The 6,896-nt window shown below is 53.1% G+C and overlaps 2 long non-coding RNA genes across 2 annotated transcripts; both read right to left on the bottom strand.

The window, feature by feature from the left end:
- Positions 1-547: 547 nt before the first annotated feature.
- LOC120322760 lies at positions 548-3,596 on the bottom strand. The gene is made up of 3 exons (XR_005562654.1): positions 3,545-3,596; positions 3,259-3,440; positions 548-584 (listed from the first exon to the last, which is right to left on the bottom strand). It is a non-coding gene; the product is annotated as an uncharacterized LOC120322760 (long non-coding RNA).
- A 497-nt stretch (positions 3,597-4,093) lies between these two features.
- On the bottom strand, positions 4,094-5,483 carry LOC120322761. The gene is made up of 4 exons (XR_005562655.1): positions 5,473-5,483; positions 5,321-5,388; positions 5,059-5,136; positions 4,094-4,983 (listed from the first exon to the last, which is right to left on the bottom strand). It is a non-coding gene; the product is annotated as an uncharacterized LOC120322761 (long non-coding RNA).
- Positions 5,484-6,896: the final 1,413 nt, after the last annotated feature.

Below are 6,896 nucleotides of genomic sequence, written 5' to 3'. Positions count from 1 at the left end.
CTCCGAGCCATATTCCAGCCACACACTGAGCCACGGAGCAGGGCAGAGCAGTTCCAGGTTGACCCCAAGTGAGACACCCCACACCTGTGACCACACACACCATGTGACACAAAACACGGAGCAGGGGACAAAGGACATGACACAGACTGGACTCTCTGCCCTCACCGGGACCCCCCCCCACTCCCATGATAAAAAAAGTAAGCCCTTCCTTTGATGCGTCCAAATAACCTGTCACAGGATACCCCCTGCACCAGAATAATTGCAAAAATCCCTCCAGGCGAGGCACAGACTTGCACCCACTCCCAACCCCTCGCTGGGTCTTTGCCCTGCACTTATCTTGCCGAGAGCAGGGGATGCCAATCCATCTTGGATGCACAGGAGGGGCACCAGGGCTGCCTCAGAGGTTCCTGCCATCATCACACTACTCGGAGTCAGCTGTGAGAAAGAAAACCAGACACCAGATCTGAGGAGTGTGGCACGAGGCCCCAGCCCCCACGATCCCTCTACTCACTGTCACCCAGGCAGGTCCTTGGGTCACTGACTCTGACCAGACTTGGACAACGTGCTGTCATCTTCTGGGATACCTGAGAGAGAGAGAGAGAGAGAGAGAGAGACAAAATTAGAGGGCATCTCTAAAGCTGCAGTGGATCCCCGCTCCTCCTGCTGCCTCCCCAACTCACCTACAAGGCTCCTCTCTCTTCAGCTGCTCCCAAGACCGCCCCTGCAAATGAAATGGGCAAATGCTCAAACACTCAGCTCTCAAACATTCAGGGATTGCTCACAACAAAAGCCAAAAACCTCCAAACCCTACACACTCTCTGCTACTCTACCTAGCCGGGACTCTAGACACCCAAGCAGGGCAGCGCAAGACCATCCTGCTCACAGACTGGACAGCCATCGGCTCCACTGTCTAAGGGAACTGACGTTGATGTCAGACTCTGAGCAATATTCTATCTACCCACTGATCCACGGAGCAGGGCAGAGCAGTTCCAGGCTGACCCCAAGTGACACACCCCACACCTGTGACCACACACACCACGTGACACCAAACGTGCACGAGACAAAGGATGTGACACACACCAGAACTGCTCTGCCCTCCACACGGGAATCCAATGATAAAAAGTAAGCCCTTCCTTTGATGCGTCCAAATAACCTGTTCCAGGATACCCCCTGCACCAGACTAATTGCAAAAATCCCTCCAGGTGAGGCACACACTTGCACCCACTCCCAACCCCTCTCTGGGCCTTTGCCCTGAACTTATCTTGCCGAGAGCAGGGGATGCCAATCCACCTTTGATGCACAGGAGGAGCACCAGGGCTGCCTCAGAGGTTCCTGCCATCATCAGACTACTCAGAGTCAACTGCAAGAAAGAAAACCACAAGCAATACCTGAGTTGTGTGGCATGGGGCTCAAACCCCAGTGATCCCTCTACTCACCAGCACCCAGGCCCTGACCGGAGTCGGACACTGTGGATGTCACGTTCCAGGATACCTGAGTGAGTGAGACACAAACTTAGAAGGCATCTCTAAAGTTGCAGGGGATCCCCGCTCCTCCTGCTGCCTCCCCACCTCACCTACAAGGCTCCTCTCTCTTCAGCTGCTCCCAACACCCCCCCTGCAAAAGAAATGGGCAAATGCTCAAACACTCAGCTCTCAAACATTCAGGGATTGCTCACAAGGAAAGCTAAAAACCTCTAAACCCTAGACACTGGTTCCTACTCTACCCAGCCAGGACTCCATACACCCCAGCAGGGCAGCGCAAGACCATCCTGCTCACAGACTGGACAGCCATCGGCTCCACTGTCTAAGGGAACTGACATGCTGACCTGAGACTCGGAGCCACATTCCATCTACCCACTGATCCACGGAGCAGGGCAGAGCAGGTCCAGGCTGACCCCAAGTGACACAACCCACACCTGTGACCACACACACCATGTGAAACAATTAAGAGACGAAGGACACAACACATGGACGAGACAAAGGACATGACAGAGACTGGAACTGCTTTGCCCTGCACACGTGAATCCAATGATAAAAAGTAAGCCCTTCCTTTGATGCGTCCAAATAACCTGTCACAGGATACCCCGTGCACCGGACTAATTGCAAAAATCCCTCCAGGCCAGGCCCACACTTGCAACCCCTCCCAACCCCTCTCTGGGTCTTTGCCCTGCACTTATCTTGCCAAAAGCAAGGGATGCCAATCCATCTTTGATGCACAGGAGGAGCACCAAGGCTTGTTCAGAGGTTCCTGCCATCGTCAGACAACTAGGAGTCAGCTGTGAGAAAGAAAACCATAATCAATACGTCAGTTGTGCAGCATGGGGCTCAAACCCCAGTGATCCCCCTACTCAGCAGCACCCAGGCCCTACAAATGACATGGGCAAATGCTCAAACACTCAGCTCTCAAACATTCAGGGATTGCTCACAACGAAAGCCAAAAACCTCTAAACCCTAGACACTGGTTCCTACTCTACCCAGCCAGGACTCCATACACCCCAGCAGGGCAGCGCAAGACCATCCTGCTCACAGACTGGACAGCCATCGGCTCCACTGTCTAAGGGAACTGACATGCTGACCTGAGACTCGGAGCCACATTCCATCTACCCACTGATCCACGGAGCAGGGCAGAGCAGGTCCAGGCTGACCCCAAGTGACACACCCCACACCTGTGACCACACACACCACGTGACACAATTAAGAGACGAAGGACACAAAACACGGACAAGACAAAGGACATGACACAGACTGGAACTGCTCTGCCCTGCACACGGGAATCCAGCGATACAAAGTAAGCCCTTCCATTGATGTGTCCAAATAATCTGTTATAGGATACCCACTGCACTGGACTCATTTCAAAAATCCCTCCAGGTGAGGCACACACTTGCTCCGACTCCCAACCCCTCTCTGGGTCTTTGCCCCGCACTTATCTTTCCGAGAGCAGGGGATGCCAATCCATCTTGGATGCACAGGAGGGGCACCTGGGCTGGCTCAGAGGTTCCTGCCACTGTCAGACTACTAGCAGTCAACTGTGAGAAAGAAAACCAGACACCAGATCTGAGTAGTGTGGCACGAGGCCCCAGCCCCCACGATCCCTCTACTCACTGTCACCCAGGCAGGTCCTCGGGTCACTGACTCTGACCAGACTTGGACACTGTGCTGTCATCTCCTGGGATACCTGAGAGAGAGAGAGAGACAAAATTAGAGACCATCTCTAAAGCTGCAGTGGATCCCCGCTCCTCCTGCTGCCTCCCCGACTCACCTCCAATGCTCCTCTGCTCCCAAAGGTTACCTGGATGGCACCTGCAATCCAAAAAGCTCAGTGCTTCGTTGCTGATCCTTTCAATACTCGGAGATCACCTACAAGGGCAGCTCCAGAGGACCAAACTGTGTCCGTCACCTCACTGTGAGTTGGCTTCGGCCCTGTGAGGCTGTGTACATCTCCTGCAAAAAATCCCAGAGGCAACTGTGAGTACTGAGATACTGCCCAAGAGTTTGCTGCTCCCGTGGCAGCTTCTGTCTGACACCCCTTGACCGTGACCTCTTACAGGCAGGGTCCCTGTCACGTTGGACTGCGCGTTAGAAGTCTGTGCACTGCCTGGTAAACAAAAAACCAAGTATGTACACAGATTCACCACAAGTACACCACCTGCAAAAGAGAAGCTAGTTTTCTCCTGCAGTCACTGTTCACCTTCCTCACCGGGCTCACCTACCCTCTGGTGCCTGTCGTCTGTTGGGCCGAGGGCTCTGCATCTTAAAAAAAACCAAAAAACCGAAACTAAACCACCAAACCATCCAAATGATCAAGTAAACCTAGGCCCAAAAGTCATGTCTTGGCTCTGACCTCACATGAGGACCCACCTTCTGACTGTGCTCCTCCAGCCTCCTCTGTTCATCTCTGCTTTACATCCAGTCCATCTGATGCTGCAAAGAAATGAGTCATCAAAGTCAGCCACATAGACAGGGGGACCTTAACTGCTGTGCAATTCTAATTTCTCCTTAGACAAGCCCTCTGGGGTCCAAAGACAACCTGCACAAACAAACACTGACCTCACTTTAAGGCCCTGCCCTCAGTGCCTGAGCCTATCACAGGGGAACTGGGAGGTCTCCTTTCTACTCCACCTACCCCCAAGTCTACACTGCAGGGCAGAGCAGTTCCAGGCCCAACACAAACTCCAAGGACACATTTCCAGACAAGGGCTGTGGTGCAACCAGGAGAGAGAGCTCTGAGAAAGGAACGACGCCCAAACGGATGTGCTGCCGCACGAGAAGACGGAGGATACGGCGAGACTGAACGGAGGAGGCTCTGAGGAGCCTGAAAAGACACTCTGACAGAATGGCCTGGGACAAGAACTGCCCACAAAATTGCTGAGATGGATGGGAGACAAGGCTATGCTCAGAATCTTCTTAGATTCTCACAAGTCCCAGGTGGGATGACAAGGGATGACTGCACGGCACAGCCACCGATACAACCTGTGAGGAGGCTGTAAAAGACACCTGACCTGACACTTCTCAGATGCGATTCCGATGCACGTCCAAGCTAGTGAGCCAAAGAACGGATGGTATGGGCACTGAGCTGGGCAGTGCAGAGGTTCAAGACTCTAGGAATGATGCCTTGGCATCTCAGATAAGACCTTGGAGTGTAGGAAGCAAAGACACCCTGACTGTGAAGTGTAAGACACGAAACACAGACCGGACAAAGGACACGACACAGACCTGAACTGCTCTGCCCTGCACATCCTACTCCATGATGAAAAGTAAACTGCTCCTCCTATGTGTGCCAAGGGCCTGTTAGGGCAGACCCTTTCCCCTCTGCTCATTTGACAATCCCTCCCTCCTAACCATAAAACTGGACCCAGCTCCCATCCCCTCTCCAGGTGGGAGCCCTCCACTTATCTTTCCCACAGCTGGGGATGTGAATCCATCTTCGATGTGAAGGAAGGACGCCCGGCTGGCTCAGAGGGTCCTGTGATCCCTGACTCGGTCGCTGGGAGAAAGAAAACAGAAACTGAGACAAGAGTTGGGCAGCACGTGGGAGATAACCCTGCAATTGGCTACTCACCCTCCCCTGAGCTGAGAGGTTCTCGGGCCACTGGCTCCGACCCCAGTCGGAGGCTGCTGCCATCACCGTGTGCCGTACCTGGGGGAGTGAGAAAAAAAGTTATGGGGTGTTTCTGAAAGTAAGGGAGACCCCAGCACCTCCTCCCTACCTCCCTGACTCAACCTCAGTGCTCCTCCTTGGCCAAAGGAGGCCAGAGGGCACCTGCAGCTGGAAAAGGTGGAGCCTTAATTGATGACCCTGGTAGTACTAGGAGATTACTCACAAGGACAGCTGAAGACCATCACACCTAACTGGCAGGTGGCTCCAGCCCTCTGAGGCTGCACACATTCTCTGCAAAGTAAAAAAGCCAAAGGCAAAGGTACAGACTGAGGTACTGCCTGAAAGGATGGCTTTCCTGGGGGAGCTCCTACCTACCTCTCCTCCACAGTGACCTCTCACCAGCAGGGGCCCTGAAGCACTGGACTGTCTGTTAGAAGGTGGCAGAACCCCCTGGAAAACAAGAAACAAAGCATGTGCACAGATTCACCACAACACCTGTAAAAGACCATCCAGTTCTGTCCTGGAGCCAATGCTCACCTTGCTCACCAGGACTCATCCGGATCACCTCCCCTCCGGTGCCTAGAGCCTCCTGGGCCCAGGGCTCTGCAGCTGAAAACAAAAAGCAAAACAAGAAAATGCTTAACGCAGTGAGTAAACGTGGAGCCAGAAGCCACATCTTTGTGCTGCCATCAGGTGATGACCCACCTTCTTGCTCTGCTCCTCTGGCCTCTGTTCTGTTCAAACTCTGCTTTACACCCTGTCCCTCTGAAATGGTAAAGAAACCTTAACCAAAGTCACCCAGATAGAGGGGGAGAGCTGAAAAAGTCTCCCTTCTCTTTTGGCAAACCACCCAGGGTCACTGCCTGCAGCCAAAGACTGCAGCTGTAATTGCACAGAATATCTGGGGGAAGGAGAGGAAAACTGAAGTGGCACATCTGAAAAGTCAGTGGGTGCCTTCACAGGCATTTAGGGGGCTCCTGGACACTGCTTTCCACCCATACTACCTTCAAAACACCCCTGGCAATTCTTAACCTGGCACCCCAGCCCTCACTCCATCTGTGGGCTGTAACCCCCCACTGACTACTTGCACACCTGGGTGTCTGTAGCATCTTCAACACAGAGCAACTTCACCTGAGGACTGGATAACACTGATGAAAAAACGCCAAACTGCAGTCGAGATGATCAGGAGATCCCAAGAGATGCAAGGCTTCTAAGGGAAAGAAAAAAAGATAACACATTACAAATGTATCTTACCATTATGGAACACAAAAATATTAAATTTAAAAGCCCTGCATTTGAGTGTAATCCTCATCAATGCATATACAGCTCTGCTTCTTTGGACACCAAAGCTCAAGCTTCAATAAAACAGAAATACCTTAATGAAAAGTCCCATTCAAGAAAACAAAGGGAGAACACTTACCTCTTAGAAGCTCGACTGCTGAATGACCTCCCTTGGAAAGGCTGGGGTTAATATACCCCTGGCCGTGCCCACCTCCCTTCCCGTGAGGCCCCGGGGGAAAGGGAGCAGCCCAATCCCAGACGGTATAAAAGCTCTGGGAGTAGCAGCACCTGAGTGGCATCTCCGTCTTAAAATAAGAATGGGGGAAGAGCTTGCCCGAGGAAAGGACTGTTAATGAGAGCAGGTATTGTAGTCAGTATTGGGTTCACAGTTAATATGGGATTAGGACGCGGGCTGGAGCGGCGCGACGAAAACTGAAGAGGGGCGGGCTGGACCGGGGTCGGGGGCCGGAGCGGCTCGGGGTCGGGGGCCGGAGCGGCTCGGGGTCGGGGGCCGGAGC

The sequence above is a fragment of the Pipra filicauda genome, unplaced genomic scaffold (genome assembly GCF_003945595.2).
Source record: "Pipra filicauda isolate LSUMZ 115617 unplaced genomic scaffold, ASM394559v2 scaffold1509_size11174_pilon, whole genome shotgun sequence".
Classification (NCBI taxonomy): domain Eukaryota; kingdom Metazoa; phylum Chordata; class Aves; order Passeriformes; family Pipridae; genus Pipra; species Pipra filicauda.
This window is presented reverse-complemented; position numbering and strand designations above follow the sequence as displayed.